The following is a 19707-nucleotide window of genomic DNA, read 5'->3' as shown; positions in this document are numbered from 1 at the left end:
CTATCTCCATGGCAATCTGAACTCATGAAGTATCATATGAGGAGCAAAATGTTGAAAGAAGTCCTTTTTCATTATGAGGGCAATGCAATGCATGTGCTCTTTTAAGGGGTGTCAATACTCCCCAGCATGTGAAAAAAGAAAACCATGAATCATTCAGCCATTGATCTGTCTTCTTTAAGCTGCAAAATTTAAGAAGCAGCTGTATTGGTATCATCATCATCAGCTGCTTCTTTCATTCAAAACAGAAGAGAATATAGCATCTTCCACTAAGGCCTGTTAGAACTATGCCCACAACAAAGAGCTCCAACTTTATTATGACGAAGATTGGAATGCTTCTGTGTCAATCCTATCACAGGCACAGTCTCTCTGTGTTCTCATGACGCAGACACTGGAGATAATACAATGAAAACTAAGAACATACTGGCATATATCTAAAGTTCATTGCACCAGTGGTGAATTTAGTGGTGAATAAGGAACCCAGAGAGAAGTAAATTTACCCAGCTTCAGCTGATATGTCAAGCTGTACTCCTTTCCAGATTTGGTTTCAGTGGGTCAGCTTAAATACCTTCTGATTAGACTTCTGTAATATACTCTTAAGAAAAGTGTCTAGTGATACAGACATTGCAAAATGTGTTATCTGAAATTTGAGCTCTTCAACACAGGACTTGTAATGTGTCACATCATGCTGTGGTGAAGCCTATGTAGCACCATTTCCTCTGTGAAGCCATTTAGATTTCGGACATCCTTCTCAAGGAAAGACAGGCTTGCTTCAATTCTCTTGAAGTGTTGGCAAGTTGATAAAATTATATAATCTGGAAATGCCTTTATCTTTAAAACTGGTTGTTAAATTGGGTTTTAAGAAGCCGGAAGCTGTATCTAGTGCATAATGTGATTGTCTGGTGTATGCTTTATAAATGTGGTTATTCTCCTTCTCCCTCGCCATAACATTCATTTTCTTTAAAAAGCTGGTTGTACAGATTTGCACAACATAAACCAACTCATTCAGCCGTGTGATGTGAACTGCCATGAGAGACCAATGCAAAATGGAATATCACAACCTCAGCATTATGGAAATAGGAGTCTTTAAAAAGATTTTATCCTTTTTATTGTTTACAATTTTCTGCCCTGCTGGACATAAAAAATTACAAATAAATACTTTTCATAATTAATAGATAAATATAAATAAAGGCATATATCATGACCCAGACATGCACCCTTGCAGGTGTGAGTTCATCCATTAATTTCAGTGCCATGGATTGTATCAAGGGATGCATGAAAAGAGTTACATCCTCTCCTAAAGAGAACAGGCAGCTTCTTTCATGCAGGAATGCTTTTCAAGCTTTGAGCTTGGGACTGAGAGCTAGTTCACACATAATTAGTGGTGTTTCCTAATTGAATTCAATTATAATGAATGCAGTTCATTTGAACATCCAAGTGGCTTATATGTAACTACGTAACCCATGCAATGGTAAAAGTGATTCAGCACATGAGCATGGTCCAGTTGCCACTCTAAATCTCTAAATGCGAACTATTCAGGCAAGAAAAAAAAATATCTAGAACAAGACTGGCTCCAGGTTTAAGGAATGCATTGGGAAAAGAGCCCACCTCCAACAGCAGTAGCAACAACCTGCAAGGATGGATCTGGAAAAGGCTCTCAAAGCGAGCATTGACATGATGGATAGATACAATCAAGAGACTAGGACCACAGTAGATGTGTTACCTTGATACCTGGCCTGCCAGCAAACATTGTCCTGGACTTACATTTGTGTGCCTTGTTGGACAGCTAGGGACACAAGAACTTCAAATAGTCCAGATTTATGTATTGGAAGCCAGCACTGGGAGTTACATATAATGGATACCTATCAGAAACGTTTACTCCATGAAAAAACAGTCATATAGATTCGTACAACATAAGCCAAGTAAGCTATTCAGCTGACTCATTCATCCTATCTCTGGTGCAATGACTAAGAGCTACTACTGTTAGACATAGCAACCAACGTCTGTGTGCAGTTGCTAGTTTTGCATCTGTCTCTGAGGGCTCTTTGACACTGTCAGACCCAAGAGCTCTCTGGTTGAAGATTCTAAGTAACCATACCTAAAAGCTCCCCAAAATCATGCATCAGTTAATTACAAAAGCCTCTTGAACGTGTTCCATTCAGACCTTTGGCAAAAGCCATCTGTCCTTCCTCACTCAAACACAGCCGAGGGGCGGGAGGGGGAGATCTGTCAAAAGCTAATTATGTCATTGGTGTCATGCATACCTTGACAGATTATCATCAAGGAATTGAGAACCTCAACCAAAAGTTCTTCAGTGTAGTGTTAAGACCCAATCTTCCAGATTGTAGGAGTAAAGTAGGGAATTTCCCTTTTAAATCCACCAGAACATTAGGAAATACATCAACTCTCTCTTTTAAATGGCCGAGCATCACACAAAAAACAAAGAGTACTCATTACAGAGAAAATATATACATGGGACTGGCCCCACCAAAGTATGGGGAATTTGCATGCAGAAGTACTGTCCTGTGTGTGTGGAAAAAGTAATAGGAAGGATGTGATGTGAAAAACCTGCATGTTGTACTTTAAATTGTCCAGATGTTACCCCTGGACAGAAAACACAAACACATTCACACAAGTTGGCCATTACTGAAAGAGCTGTCATTCTTTTGGGAAAATCCTGAGGTCCCTTCTACACTGTCATATAAAATCCAGATTATCTGCTTTGAACTAGATTATATGGCAATGTAGACCCATATAATCCAGTTAAAGCAGATAATGTGTATTATCTGCTTGAATAATCTGGATGATATGGCAGTGTAGAAAGAGATAGAGTTAGATTCCAGTTTCCTCACTCCAATCTCCTTTCAAGTGAGGACTGAATCTTGGAGCCAAAGATACAGCCCTACAGTTCACATGATCCTTATGACAAATCCCCTTATCAGGCTGGCTCCGTAGTTCCAGCCCTTGTCTATTAAGTGTATTAAAACACACAAAAATACATTAACCATTTCTGGTTCTTTACTTTTGCAAGATTTCTGCTTTATGTGAAAAATATACTGTATCCAACTCCATAAATTTGAACAATACATATAATACAAGTGGCATACAGCCCCAAACTGCATGTCTGTCTGCCCAGTGAAGGACTGCTGACTTATGTAGGCTTAAAGCTTTACTGTATTAGTTGTGTAGCTTTTTAATGTTAATATGAAGTTATGATAAACAATACCATGTGTGGTACTGCGTACATGTGCAATACATTCAGCTGTCTGGCAGATGAAAAGCCGTCTTGTTGAATTGTGTTAATGAGGGCTTTCAGAGAAAACAGAACATTGCATGGATAGAATGATAACCAACCAAAAGAAAAGAAAAATGCTTTTATCATCCCAGCATTTGTTTTTCAAATTAATGAGCCAAATTTATTAAAGAATGAACAATTGTGAAGAGCAAGTTCTGGAATGAATGCTAGAAAGTTTAAGCTCATGGCATAGTCATTAATGAAGCAAGTAGAGAAAGTTCATCTTCTAAGTTGTGTTTGCATTAGACCCAACATCCAAGCCCTAATACTGTCATCCAAAAGAACACAAGGAAGCAGAGAAATGTTTGTCTCTCAGAGTTTGCACTGCTACCAGACAACACAGAGTAAGATTGGCTAAAGCCAATTTTCTTTTTCGTTTCTTTTTGTCAGGGGTTGGAATCACACAGCCTCTGGCCTGTAAGTGCCTTCCAGGGGTGTTTTCCTGGGCTTTTGAACTGGTCCTCCAGAAACTTTGGGAAGGCATACATTTGTTCCTGCAAATAGGGTCCTCACATATGTACCATTCAAATAAAGCAGGTATTTTAAGAAAACCAGGAAGTGACCACCTGGGAGGGATTTGTGAGATTCACGGCGTGTCTGGGGAGTAGATCCCAGAATTCCTAAAGTTACCTATCTGCTTTACGGAATCAGAACTGGACAATAGAAGGTAGAGTGGAAATGCTCCACTGCAATCCTGTAGGAACTGGACCCCAAGGGTCTTGTTTGCTTTAATTGAAAATCAATATTTATGCTAATGATTTTTTTATGATTCTGAGACAACCTTCCACAACCTTCAATGTCTATTTTCTGTCTGACTGTACTAATCTATGCAGTGAATAATCTAATTTAAAAGGAAAGAAAGGAAAGGAAAGGAAAAGCATAGACAATGAGAAAAAAGGCTGAGACATGATATTAAGAATTCTGTATGTGTGAATTATGTCAGAGTTCAGTATATTGTCACTTCCTGTATCTTTTTTTGTCCATGCTCATTTCTAACATTCCATACCTTCATCTTTTGATTTCTTCCCAGCAGGGAACATGGAGAAGCTGCCACTCCATGCCCCACATCACCCTCCTTTCCTTGCCCCTCATCCCAAGGAGCGAAGCATCACCACCCGGCTTCCCCCACCCTACCACCCCATTGCTAGGAAGTCAACATGGGAAGGCTCCTATGTTGCTGCAGCAGCAACATGTGCGGCTTCCTCTCCTTTTTGGCACAAAGCCTGACTGGAAGTGCCTGTATGTCGTGTAAAGGGATCCATGCTGCAAATGAATGGGGAAGTAGCATATAACAGACAAATCAGCTCATCTGATGAGATCATTTGACAAAACAAGAAGTGGCATCATTGCAGGGGTCTACATCGGCCTTCCAAGCCAGACTGAGAACTTGGATGATTCCTTCTTGGAACAGATGACCACACGTTCAGAAAAGAGAGATGTTGTAGTCATGGCAGAATTCAACTATCCTGATATTTGCAGTACATCAAACTTTGCCAAGAATATCAGATCCAGCAAATTCCTCATTTGCCTTGCAGACAGTTTCATGTGTAGAAGGTAGAAGAAACAACGAAGGGGTTGGCTCACAAATGGTTCCTCTTCATCTTGGAAAGTAGAGACAAATGGGGTGCCACATGGTTCTATCCTGGTCCGGTTCTATTTAACATCTCCATAAATGACTTGGATCATGGAATAGAGGGCATACTTATAAAATTTGTAAATGACACCAAACTGTGTTTGGTGTTAGGCTTAAAGACGTTACCAGAAATTATCCCTATTATCTCAGGTTTAGTTTCTAAAACCTCGAGAATTGATCAGTATGTAGTAGTGGCCAATGCTAAGAAAGCAAATTATTTCTTTGTGGTTTACGTATAGAATCATAAGCTTTGACTATGATGTTTATTCCACATACCCTATTGTATAGTTTGGATATAAATTCAAATGTTGCATATGCATAAAAGACAATTTCTGCATACAGGCTGCTTTTCTAGCTCAGACAAAATCTATCTGTGATAAATTGCATATGATAAATTGATGTTTAGCAGAAGTTCTTCTCAAAGACAGATGGAAAATAAACAGTCTCCAGGCAATCTCACCCGTAACCACAAAGGCTGTGTGCTTTTGTGTTTTGGCACCTGCTGAAATCATGCTGGAACAACAGGCTTTCTCCTTTCCCAATACCCTGACATTCTCCTTTCTGCTCTTTAGATTTGAGTCATCAAGTTCAACTCTCCTTTATCCAACACCACCATCATGACTACCACCCAGACAGCCTGGCTCCTCATTGTATGAGAACATTCTTTCTCCATCAGGTGGTTTACAAGGAGTACTATGTCATGATTTGGGACAAGTCACTATGTGCCTCGACTGGTGCCAAGGAGCAATGGGGGGAGATAGGATCAGTTAAACACACATTTGGAACTAAAATTTTCAACATACAGGGAGTAACCAGAGAGCTGAACCTTGATTTGAAACATGTTTTCTTCCAGGAATAGAGAAGTTTTTACTCCATCTCCATTCCAGAAAGGACTGCGGGAAGTGTGCAGGGCATTCTTTGCCAGCTCTCCCTGATTCCATTATTTTGCTGGCATGAAGAGCCTAGATTCTCAAGCACAGCTGTCAAATAAATATTCTCCTTTTTCAAAAATGAAAGTTTAATACCTGACCACAAGACAGCCTTATGGCCAGGGTACTCAAACAATTGTGATGCAAATTACACTTTGGTTCCTATCTCCAAACCAATATTTGCAAGTGCTTTCAGATTTATTCAAACTGAAGATACCATATTGGTGTTGAGTTGACCTTTAAAGTCCTACATGGTTTTGGTCCAGGTTAACTAAAGGATCACCTTCTCCCATACAATCCACCCCACACACTTAGGCTCTCTGTGGGACAATTACGACAACTAGTCAAAACCCAACTGGCAACCACCACCCAGATGACCTTTTAATCAGCTGCTCCATGACTGTGGAATGACCTGCCAGTAGAACTCCGACAGTTAGATCGGCTGTCGGAATTTAAGATACAAGTGAAGACCTATTGCTTCAGGCAAACCTACCAAGATAGTTTTAATGATGAATTTTAAACTTCTATTGTATGCCTCATTTTTGTTTTGTGTATTTTAATATGCATTTTATGGAAGTATGTTTTAATATATGTATTTTATGGAGTGTATTAAAATAATTATGTGTTTGTTTATGTTTTAGTAATGCTATAACCCACCTCGAGTCATGAGGAGAGGCAGGCAAGAAATAAAACTATCATTATTGTTTTTATTATCATTATAATTCACTGAATCTAAAATGCCATTGAATATAAAGCACACCTCATTTTTTAAGCTTCTAAATTTGGAAAAAAGGAGGGGGTAAGAATATTTTTTTATAATTTCCTCTATATGCACAATACGTTTTGTGTTTGTTTGTTTCAATGCAGTTTTGTAGTACAGTGTTCCCTCACTTATCATGGGTGTTGCATTCCTGGACCACCTGCGATAAGTGAAAATCTGCGACGTAGGGATGCTCCGCCCACTCGGTGGTGGCCTCCTCCTTCTTGCCACCTCTGAGTCCTCAGACTGGGCAGGGCTGAGGTCTGAGGCCTCAGCCCTTCCTGGCAATGCCTTCAATGGAGCCCAAGGGACCTCCAAGGCAAGGAGCAGCAGAGGTGGCAAAGATGAGGAGGCTGCCACCAAAGAGGTCAGAGACAAGCCCCAGGGTAAGACCCAGGGCCTGCTTCCCCTCCTCCTCCTCCTCCTCCCTTCCCCTCCAGCTCCCCGGGGGGGGGGGGGGGAGAGAAAGCCACAGAACAGCATGTTTGCAATAAGTGAACCTTGAAGTAGCAAGGGAACAATGTACAATCTTTCATATGAGATGAGGGGAGTGCATGAATAAATCTGCAAGTCATCTGTCTGCATGAATGTATAAAGCAGATCTGCACAACATGTGGCCCAAGACCTGCATGCAGCCCACACCAACTATTGCTGCAGTCCGCCAAGCATTGCCACCACCACCACTTTCCTCCACTCACCACCTCCCGCCCTCTGCCACCACTTTCCCATGCCCCCACCACCCACTCACTCACCCATGGGATGGACGGGAGGGAGGAGATAGGCTTGACCTATATCATTTTGGTCCCTTACTACTAACAAGTTGTGTAGGCCTGCTATAAAATATTAGGACTATGGGCCAGTTGGGGAGGCAGGAAAAGCAGGAAGCGCAGTCAGGAAAAATAGTAGCAAACAGCCATCTGACTAAAGACAGCATGGTGGGGGCTTGGCAGCACTGTTGGGAGTGGAGGTCCTTCCTCCTTCTCCCTTCTCTCTCGAAGGAAAGACAGCTTTGCAAGGAAAATAACCCTGGCAAATCTAAGGAACAATTGAATATAAGGAGCACCTGATTTTTAAAGACCCTTAAACATTGTACCTTAAATTCAATGAAACATGGTCTATCTTTTGGGGGGGGGGGTTTACTGCTCACTACTTGGTAATTTAATTGTAAATGAGACAGTCAGTGAATGCATGAAGCAGCTCAAATGTGAAGATCTGTGTTTAGGCTGTTATGACATTTCTATCTGGAAGTATTTGTTCTGTGATTGCTCGTTCATATGTATTGGGTTTGGTTCCAGGACCACGCCCTCATGAATATCAAAACCGATATATTCTATTATATATGGCATTGATAAATTGTATGCCTTATATATAATGGCAAGATCAAGGTTTGCCTTTAGATTTCCTTTTTAAATATTTTCACGCTGTGAATGCTTGAATATATGAATATGGAGGGCTGATTGTACCAGTTAGGCTAGATGCAGCAGTTATCACTAAAATTGCATCTACACTGTAGAATTAATGCAAGTAGATACCACTTTAATGGCCATGGCTCAATTCTATGGAATCCTGGGAGCTGTAGTTTTATAAAGTCTTTAGCCTTTTCTATCAAACAGTGTTGATCCCTCAACAAACTACAGTTCCCATGAGCTGAAAGCATCAAACCATAACAGTTAAAGTTGTGTCAAACTTGCATTAGTTCTACAGTGTTGATGTACCCTTAATTATTCCATGACACACTATGCAACTGTGCTGTCACATGCTGGGTCTATGCATAAAACTGTAGACAGGACATAAATTCCGTGTGTATATCTCCCTGGCCAAGCCGTGGGCTGTATAACCCCAGCCAAGCTGTAGAAGACGAATCTTTCTACAGGAGCTCTTGGTATTATGTCCTGCATGGAAAGCTGCTCTGTGTGGACTGAACTCAAAAAGGCTCCTATTCCCTCCAAAAACCCAAAAGGGGGCGGAACCAGGGGACCTAACTATAATTGACAGGTGGCGTGCCCTATGATTGCAGCCAAAAGAAGCCACCTATCTGCAGAGTCCCTGAAACTTAGGACTATAACAAACATTAAATGCAAAGCAAACAAAATTGGAGCTCCTGGTACAGCTGTACCTGCACAGCAACAACTCCTCACTGAAAATGGAACCATCTAATAATGAAATTCAGCTGGAAAAGTGGTTCACATTATTTCACCATTTACTTCTTGGAAGGAGAGTAATGATCAATCTCGATAAAATAGTGAAGACTATAGACATCACACTGGCAACGAAGATCTGCATAGTTAAAGCAATGGTATGCCCGTAGCAACCTATGAATGTGAGAGCTGGACCATAAGGAAGGCAGAGCAAAGGAAGATAGATGCTTCTGAACTGTTGAGCTGGAGTGTCTTGGACCACAAGAAGATCAAACCAGTCCATACTCCAGGAAATAAAGCCCGGCTACTCACTGGAGGGAAAGATATTAGAGGCTAAGATGAAGTATTTGGCCACATAATGAGAAGACAGGAAAGCTTGGAAAAGACAATGATGCTGGGGAAAATGGAAGGAAAAGGAAGAGGGGCTGACCAAGGGCAAGATGAATGGATGGTATCCTTGAAGCGACTGACTTGACTTTGAAGGAGCTGGGGGTGACCAAAGCTGACAGCGAGCTCTGGCTTGGACTGGTCCATGAGGTCACAAAGAGTCGGAAGCGACTGAACGAATAAACAATAACAACAATTATTTCACCTTGCAATTTCTCCAAATCTATAGCAGTACATGAAGACAGTATTGATAATTTGTCAGAACAGTTTGATAGGTTTACAATAATTAAAATGATAGGCATTCCCTTGAAACAAAACAAGCAGAAATAAACAAGCACATGCAACATATAAACAATGAAATTGTTCATTTAAGCACACTTTGCACAGGATCTGTAATTAGATCTCCTGATGTTTTGTTTTAATTTAATAAAATACAGCCACAGGGTTTGGAAGTATACTTGTTTGGAGGAGCCATGGTGCTTGGGAAGGCTTCTTTTTCAGCGGTGCCACTTTTCCAATTGAAACCAGAACTTTGAAAAGTTACTTTTTTGAATGAGATCTCTTAGCTGGAAAATTCTAGGAGTTAGCATTCCAAAAAGCAACATTCCTAAGCTCTAATTGAAACCACCAAGGTCTCAAGATTTAAAGGTCAAAATGCAAACCATTCTATCTTAGCTTGGCTTCCAGCACCTCCCCTGTCTCCCCCATTGAGTGAAATAGCTCCAGAATTATGAAATACAGTTTTATAGTAGTTGACAAACTATGGTGATAATGATAACAGCAGGAGGCAAAAGAAGAAGAAAAACATATCTTGGCTAAGATCCTGCATCAAGAAAATTTGAGCTTGTCTAAATGAATTAAAAATGTGGACCCTTCTCAAATCCAGTACCAGCTGCCTTCATGATGCCCATGACTTCCAGTAAGTATCCTGGGTTTTCTACCCTTAACCAAACTTTGCTCTGCTCTAGGCATACTCCAGAGTTTGCAGGAAATTTTGAAGTGTAACAGGGCTTTGTAATCATCTGAACAGACTGCCCCAAAGCTCTGGAATACTCTGGAATTTCAAGCAAACTCTGGGACATTCCTTTACTTCAAATAAAGTGGAACAAAGTTGGTTCAAAGCCCAAAAACATGGCATACTAATTGGAATCTGGTATGCCTTATAAAGACTACCAGCAGAGCATTCACAGTAAGTACAGTTTTTTTGGTTTATGTAGACAAGCTCCCAGAAGTTGTTCCATCCTGCCTGGCAACTGTTGGCTATATAGCAAATGTCCATCCCAAGTCTCAGGGTTTGGCACTATGATTGTATGGAATGAGACACTGTTTACCTCACAATGCTATTCTACCATGCAGTTTTAAAATGCTGCCATTCTAACATCCTGAAATACCCAAGGTAAAAGAGATGGGAAACAACAGCATTTATACAAATTAACAAACATCAGCAGGTGCCCTGGTTACAGGAATTTTGGATGAAACCGATTACCTTAACCTATTTCAGTCTGGGTTCAAGACTAGCTTGGGGACATAACTAGTAAGATGAAGGAAGAGCATTAATTCCCTTTCCTACAAAGACAACTGTAGGTTCAACCCTAAGGGTACAAACTGCATTTCCTACTTCCTCAAAAACTGTTTTGACATGCGGTTCCTTCTTTCCATGATTCCAAATTAGTACTAAGGACCACACAAGATGTGATATGAGAAATCTGTGACTAAATCTTCCAGCACATTTGCTTTGCTTAAAATGACATCTCCCAGAGGTGAAAGCTATTTGGGGGATTTTTTTACTATTTTGTTTCTTATGCACCCCTTCCCCAAAGGTGCTATTAGGGGACATAATATAAGGGGAGTTTTTTGTCCTCCCCAGCTAGTAGCAACTTCGGTGAAAGGCGGTTTATACCATGGAAATGTCTTGTTTGGAATCTCTGCTTCTTCCTGAGGAATCTGTACAAATTAGATCTCTTATGGCAGCTTTAAAATAAAGAGGAAAACATCAAGAGACTGTGTCTGTGTGTGTGTGTGTCTATGTGTGTGCACCTTCCAGTTGTCTGTCAATTTATAGCAACCCCACAAATTTCATAGAGATTTTTATATCTCTTAAACTTTGTCTATTCTCTATGGTTGAGCAGAAACCAGGCAGGAATAGAATCTGTCTCTCTCCACAAATTGTTGGACTATAACTCCCATTACCACTCACCACTGGACAAGTTGTCTCAATCTGATAGAGCTTGGAGGCCAGCATCTGGAAGATCCCAGATGCTCCAGTCTTGCTCTAAAGAGTTCAAGCCTTTGTTAAGGAATGGTTTCTCCTCCCAACAACCATATGAGGTAGGCTTAGATGAATCTTGAGCAAACTTTGGCCCTCCAGGTGTTTTGGACTTCAACTCCCACAATTTCTAAAAGCCAGTGGGAGTTGAATTCCAAAACACCTGGCAGAGCCAAGTTTGGCTTAGACCTTGAATGTGGTTACTAAGGTACCTTAGATACATCTTAATTTTCAAAAAGGAAAGCATGTTTTCCATGTATTAGTTTGAATGACAAACTGTGAACAACTATGATCGATACTGAATGTATAACACTTGATGGCATCACCAGAGAATGTTCCCAGAGTGCAGGTTTTGGCCTCAAAACCTCTAGGCCTGCGAAAATCCTGAACTAGTAACCCTGATTTCTGATACGCCTTCTCTTTTCAAACCTGTTTTTTTTTCTACTTCAAGTTTTAGCACTAACTTGTTCACTGTACATAGCAAGGCACAGCTGAGGATATCTACACAATAGAATTAATGCAATTTCATAGCACTTTAACTGTCCTGGCTCAATGCTATGAAATTCTGGGCAGTAGTTGGTGAGGCACCAGCACTATTTTGCATAGAAGGCTAAAGACCTTGTAAAACTAAAACTCCAGTGATTCCATGCATATATCTATAGCAGTTTAAGTGGTGTCAACTGAAGTAAACCTACAATGTAGATGCACTATGTGGTTGATGCTGCTCTGCTTTACTGTACGTAATGATGTATGTGTCTAGAAATTTTAGTTAAAAAATAAATTCCCAAAATCTGGGTTAACTTATACATGGGTCAATGTAAGTACTGTACCTTAATTCTTATTTTAAAAAAGAACCACCCCCTTATCTGAGTAGTATAGCAAAAGGTGAGAGTTTAGTCCATCCCAGGAGAACCTTTAAAAACATTCATCTACTCTAATCTATCTGCCATTTTGCCGATTCTGACCTTTTGAAATGCCTTGGCAGGAAAATGGTGCCAAATAAGGGCAACTGGTCCCCTGTTGTGCAACTGGTCCCCTGGTGTTACCCATTACCACTGCATGACTTTCAGCTCATCCACAGGAGACATCCAAATCCATAATTTTTTCATTGAAACTTGTCCTCAACTTATAGGGTTAAAAGGTATAAGTTTTCCCCTTGACATTAAGTCTGGTTGTGTCCAACTCTGGGGGTTGGTGCTCATCTCCATTTCTAAGCCAAAGAGTCAGCATTGTCCCTAGACATCTCCAAAGTCATGTGGCTGGCATGACTGCATGGAGCCCTGTTACCTATTGATCTACTCATATTAGCATGTCTTTGAACTGCTAGGTTGGCAGAAGCTGGGGCTAACAGCGGGAGCTTACCCTGCTCCCCAGATTTGAACCGGTGACTTTTCGGTCAGCAAGTTCAGCAGCTCAGCAGTTTAACCCACTGCACCACTGGGGGCTCCCTCAACTTATACATGGCATTTATTTATTCAAGATTGTATACAGTAACTAGAAACTTTCTTCTCACAGTTTCTCTGTTGTTTTTCTTCCTGTTCCATCTGGTCCAGCTTTACTGAGAACTCTCCAACCCTGCATTGAGGTAGCCATGGTTATTCCACACAAGCAGGGGCTTGGGGTTTTTTTAATCTTTTAAAACAAAGAGAAGAATTCTGAAACTTTGTTAAGTCCCTTATTAAATAGTAAAGCCAAAAAATAATACCAAGTTTGACTTAGGTAGCATATTCTTAAAAAATGTTTCCACTCTCGTCAAAGGCATCACAGCAAGATGGGCCTCTCTGTTAAAATAGCAAACAGAGGCAATCCCATGTGTTTTTACTAAAGCTGTTTAATTCACTCTTCACATCCCTCATTCAAGTCATCAATCATAACATAACAAAAATAGAGCTCAGACTAACGCAGCTGCTAGCATGCCACTGTAAGTGAACCTTCTGCCAACAGAGCCAAGCCCTGCCAAGTTGGTGTCATGGCACAGAAACAGGGAGGACTCAGCTTTTAACTCTCTCTTAAACTTGTAACTCTCTCTTAAGTATTTCAATCAATAGACCTTTATTCAGAAGGTGACTAGTGGGAACTGTAGCATTTTGATATCTCAGAAACCAAGTCTATTCCTAGAGAACCTCATACTGCTCTACTAACTTCTCCATCAGTCACTGTTGTTCTGTGCCTTCAAGTTATTTCAGGGTTATGGCAACCCGAAATCACAGGGTTTCCTTGGCAAGATTTATTTGTTTATTTGTTTATATGACATAGTTCTTGCTGTGTGCCTTAAAGTGATTTTTATGGCAATCCGAATAAGAACTTGTCATGAACTTTTAATAGGAAGATGTGTTCAGAAGCAATTCGTCTATGCCTTCCTCTGAGGCTAAGTCAATGTGATTTCCCCAAACTCACCCAGTAGGTTTCCATGACTGAGCAGAGATTTGGTTTCCAGTGTTGTAGTTCAAAACATCACACCATACCGTCTCTCTTCTATTAAAAAAGCCATCAGTCATAGATTTTTATAAAAGAAAACCCAACATTGTAATGCAAAAATACAAATTGGAATTATGAAATTATTCAAAGTCAAGGTTTCATAGAATTTTCCATCCCTGTAAGAAAATATGATGGAGACTGTGTGCATCATGGAGTATCATGCGATACTCAAGCATTTTATCCTAAAGCAAAATACTAGCTGACAGGTAAAGAAGCTGTGAAAGGAAACTCATTTGCATGTCATAGTTATCATACATTTGGGACTGGCTGCAAGTATGGTGGGTGTTTGAGTATTATTGTATTCTAAATCTACATCTCATTTCTTCAAATGGATTCATGATTGTTGCCATTCTCCCCACACTTCAAAGTTCTTCGAAAATGAACACTTAGCAACCAACGCCCCTTCTATGCTGCCATATAAAATCCAGATTATCTACTTTGAACTGGGTTATATGACAGTGTAGACTCATATAAATGAGTTCAAAGCAGATCATGTGGATTATCTGCTTTGATAATCTGGATTATATAGCAGTGTAGAAGGGGCACATGTCTTCATTCAGCAGTTCAGTAATAAACAACTAAGCTCTCCTCTGATTCAACAAGAAAGGAAGCTGGAGGAAATGACCTCCAAACCTCATGAAAGAAAATGACTGAGACCCATCGTGCAGACCTTCAGATGCAAGGAAAATTACTTCCCACAACTGTGAGATGGTCTCTTTAAATACTAATGGACATGCATGTAAGGTCTAAATGAATATTATTAAAAGCAGTCAAGTTTCCTTCTGCATTGCCACTGAAAGAAGCACTTGATGGCCTGCCCCTGCTGTTCCATGTCTTGGATTTATGACCCTCAGACTGTTTACTGACTTCTTTACTTGGACTCTGTTCTGATTTATGGTTTCTTGACCTTGGACTGTTTGTCAGGCAGTAGATGGAGCGAGTCTTTGTGGTGCAAAGGCTGTAAATGGAGTGAGTGGCTGGCACTTCAGGCAGGACATGGAAGGAGAGGTGGAGGAGGTCAAGCTAGTTAAGCAGTACATACAGACATCTTATTAAATAAAATATGTTGCATGATGGGGAGGAAAATTGGAGGTTATTGTGTTGTTGAACATGGCATCCTCATCCCAATGATTTATAGTCCACTAAGGACACTCATGGCAAAATGGATGAAATTGTTTCCTTTCCCAACTTTCCACAAAGCCTCTGCAGCCCAGCAGCAGCCGATCCCACCAAAAGTCAATCCCCACTTTATATACCTTTTTTTCCATTTTATTAATAACCTGCAGATATGTACTGATTCGTACTAGCACACATGCAAACCAAGTCTGCAGCAGCAGATCTCTCACACAGGAAAGCCCTGATTTCCCCTTTGATAAAATGTATCCTTTTTCTCCCTAATGTCTCTATTTGTGTCCCTTTTTGCACCTCCAGGCAGTTGACTGGGTCATCCAGGACTTCCCTGCCCAGCAAAGAGGAGATTCCCAGTCACATCATCAGAGCACTCACTACTTCAAAGGCGAGGTGATCTAGTCCCTTCCAGTGACCAATCAAAAGCAGAGGTGCAGCCAGCCAGCCCCCATGCTCAGCCAACCATGGACCGGGGTGAGAAAGCTAAACACAGAAAATCTTAGTGGATGGAGGTTTTTTAATGTATAAAATGCCTACACGCTACAATATGGTTATGCTTGTACATTTATAGTATCTGTGCTATACATTGCATCCTTTCTGCAGATCATAAAAGTGTCACTTGTCCATCACAGGTGAGTCATATTTTGCCGGGAATACTGGTGGTTAGCTGGGTTCACCGGGCATGGATCCTCCTAGTCTGTAGATTTTAAATTTTAACTTCAATTGGGTTACATGTAATTTTTTTTAGGTGCTTAGGGAGAATAGAATTCTTAAGAGTGGGGTTGCTCGTATGTCAGTGGAAGGAGTGAGGGGGGATGTCAATTATTGGGAATTTAAAATCTAACACTAGAAGGAGAGTGGAGAGAATGTCATTCCATGGGGGGAGGTGGCTTTTCCAACATCACTTCTTCGGTTGTCAGATTTCATATCCCTTTCCTGATAAACAATATTCTCCTCGTAACTCATTTCTGCTGTGAGACCTTATATTTCATTCCCAACAAATGGCATTCATCCCACTCTCCTTCTAGTGTCAGATATAAAACCCTTTTTCCAAGGAATGAGAACCTTCACATTCTTCTTCTGCTATCATACTGTAAACCTTTCCCCAGGGATCCCATCCTCCCTACTCTCCTAAAGAATCATATGACTTCACACCAACATGTTCCACACCACCACCACCTCCCCTTTCTTTCCAAACTCTTTATTCTGGGCCCTAAAACATTCTCTCCCCAAACTTACTCTTTTTCCAAAGAAATCACACAGGTTAGCCCAGCTAAAAATAGAGCCAGGTGATACGTTTCTTCCAACTCTGGCAGTAATATTTCCAGTTTTAATGAATGTCACTTATGAAAATGCACCCACCCCAATTAATTCTCATGAATTCTAACAAGCTAATTCATTAAAGCATATGTTGACCTTCAGTTTGTGAGGATATAACATAATAAATTAACTTGAAAATTAATTTTAAGTTCTAGCTAATGTGACTTTTGGGAATAGAATGTACAACATGCTGTGTTCCACAATTTCCCTGAGGAGGAATTATTTTCAGATGGGTTGGGCCAAGGAAACAATAACTTTTTCACCTTTGAGCTAATGTGTCAGACTAGATTGGAGATCCAGGTTTAAACGAACACTCACACATGATGTTTGCTGGGCAACTTTGGACAAATCACTACTTCACAACCTATCTTAACTGCAAAGTTGCTGTAAAGCAAGTCCATTTGTGCCATTCCATGAAGCAGAGGAATCCATAAAAATCAACCAGGGCTAGCTAACACCTCCCAACAAAGGACCCCCCAGACAGCAACCAGCCAGGCGCTGATGCTGCAAGGCCATTTAATGCTAATCAAGGTGGCCATTTGCAACATTCACACCTGTCGCAAGCAGACAAGAGTTCTTTCTCCCACCCTGGACATTCCACAGATATGTAACCCAATTTTCCTAGTTTCCAACAGACCTCACAACCTCTGAGTATGCCTGTTATAAATGTGGGCAAAATGGCAGGAGAGAATGCTTCTGGAACATGCCCATACAGCCCAGAAAATGCACGGCCACCCATTCCAAATTCTTTGGAGGGAAAGGGGGCTTTGAGTACAATCAAGAAATAAAATGTTCTGCATTTCATCTTGAAAAAATAAGGCCTCAAACATGGTGCAAATAATAAATTTCCTCTAAAGGGAAGGAAAACAATGCATTTGCTTAATTCAGTTCGATACATGGCTACCCCAGGGGCCAGGCTAGTTACTCCTACTCCATACACGGTCATTGTTATCCTGATGAAGCTGACCTTATCAGTTCTAATCAGAACAAATCTCCTTGAAATAAATGGTGTAGAATTTTAACGCAATAACAAAATCAGACTCAATCAATCCTATCATGAAGTGGAAGGGTGTGTTCTTTGTTGTTACCCCAAAAGCAGTTTCCAAGACATCATTAACTTGGAAAAAAACATTCACTGGGAAGAAATTCGTCCCGCTCTTGCTGGCTTTTTTCTCCTACAGTGGAGTCCAAAATTTGTAATTGCTTACAGTGATGTTTAAATTTACCCAAGGGTGGGCTTCAGTGAAGAAATAACATTGGATCTAATTATGTTTATATTCCATAAAACTTACACCACACCATCAAGTACTACATAAAATTAAATCCTTAAACTTTGAAAAACAATGAAAACAGGAAGACCAAAGAAAATAACGAGATTCAAAGGAATTTTCCTACACCAAGCTTGCCCAAGCACCATATTATTTCTGTTAAGTGACTCCAGGAGAATGATCACCATGTAACTTCAGCCAAAAATGGATGGCACAACTAGATGCCATCCCAACTATAGGTATAATAAACACACAAATATGGCAATCACCAATATTTATATACCAATAAACCATTCATATAATGTGTGGCAGTGTGCCCTCATGCCAGATATATAGTATTACAATTACAAATATGTAGCGTAACCAGTACACTCAGTTTACCTACCCACAAAATATGTCATCTCAATTAATTTTCTAGATCTTCTAGGGCAGGGGTCCTCAAATTAAGGCCCGGGGGCCGGGTGCGGCCCTCCAAGGTCATTTACCCGGCCCTCGCTCAGGGTCAACCTAAGTCTGAAACTACTTGAAAGCACACAACAACCCTATCTCATCAGCAAAAGCAGGTCCACATTTCCCATTGAAATACTAATAATAAGTTTATATTTGTTAAAATTGTTCTTCATTTTAATTATTGTATTGTTTAAAGTGTTTTTTGCACTACAAATAAGATATGTGCAGTGTGCATACGGAATCATTCATATTTTTTTCAAATTATAATCTGGCCCTTCAACAGTTTGAAAGATTGTGACCTGGTCCTATGTTTAAAAAGTTTGAGGACCCCTGTTCTAGGGTGACTCTATTGTAACTTCTGACTGAAGTCATTCATTTCATTAGGGTTCAATCTTATCTGTATTTTCTTGTTTGCTTGCTCAGTTCAGGTACATATCCCTTGCAAATGCAAAGGTTGTGCCATATAGTTCAATATGTTTGTCGTAGTGGGGACACATGACTGGATACAGCTACAATCTTGCACTGTGTATCTCTTCTTAACAAATTGACATATGCAATTATTCTTCTTTGGACAGGGACAGTACAACACACAGTACAGTGGAGGTGCTGTTTGACATAGAACAATCATTCTGGGAAGGATCAACTTAGAAGTCTATCTCCCACTTTTGTTCCTTCCATGCTCAAATCAGTGAAGTTCCACTAAAGCTAGATGTTGCTTCCTTTCAGTAAATCTAGTTAGAATCTGCCGATGGGACTGTTTTCATCAAGAAATGGATTAACCTTACTTCCTATCAGCAACCTCACCATGCCTCCTCAAAGCCTGCTTTAGTTTTGCAGGGAAAGGAAGACATAAAGAGGCAATGTTTCAGTAACACAAAATGTTTAATGTGCTGTCAGAGGCTTTCGTGGCTGGAATCATTGGGTTGCTGTAAGTTTTTTGGGCTGTATGGCCAAGTTCCAGAAGCATGCTCACCTGATAAAAACCCCATTTTCCTAGTTTCCAGCAGACCTCACAACCTCTGAGGATGTCTGCCATGTCATAGTGAGACCCTCCGGTCTGGCACAGCGGACTTGAAGTTTCCAAAACACACAGACTCAATTACCACATCTTGAGGCTGAAAATGGCGACTGACAAAGTACAGGACTAAACACACAAACAAAGAAACATCCTGCCCTCCTGACTTATCTGTCTACTAGCCGGTTAACTCCCTTTTGTTCTCAGGGCTGTTATCTCTCTGGCCTATAACAATAATAATCTACTACACGAATGAACAAAAATTAACATGACTGAAACCATCTTGAATTACATTATTAACACATTGAAAAACATATATGAAATAACTGCAATTATCCTGACATGCCATAGATGCAGGGGAAACTTCAGGAGATAATGCTTCTGGAACATGACCATACAGCCCAAAAAAATTACAGCAACCCAAAAAATGTTTCTACTGTATGAGTTGTTGGGACCTAATTTCACATTAGCTAGCTTTAGATCTCTCTGCACACCAAACCACAGATCTCGGAATGCATACACTGATATTGTAATAGCATTCAACAATCAAAATACAAGTCTTTTTCCCAATCCCAATACCTTCCCATTCCCTCCCAAAAACCTCCACCCTTGACTTCTCATGACATAATACAAAGATACAGGA

The 19707-nt window shown here is 40.4% G+C and overlaps 1 long non-coding RNA gene across 1 annotated transcript in view; it reads left to right on the top strand.

Moving 5' to 3' along the window:
* The window catches only part of LOC137095811 (uncharacterized), a 49843-nt gene that overhangs the window by 19113 nt on the left and 11023 nt on the right, over nucleotides 1–19707 (top strand). Inside the window, exon 3 of the long non-coding RNA XR_010908937.1 lies at nucleotides 15315–15485. This is a non-coding gene — a long non-coding RNA (uncharacterized lncRNA). The remainder of the gene's footprint in view (nucleotides 1–15314; nucleotides 15486–19707) is intronic.

The sequence above is a fragment of the Anolis sagrei genome, chromosome 1 (assembly GCF_037176765.1).
Source record: "Anolis sagrei isolate rAnoSag1 chromosome 1, rAnoSag1.mat, whole genome shotgun sequence".
NCBI lineage: Eukaryota > Metazoa > Chordata > Lepidosauria > Squamata > Dactyloidae > Anolis > Anolis sagrei.
Note: the sequence above shows the minus strand (reverse complement) of the source record. Positions and strands in the feature narration are given on the sequence as shown.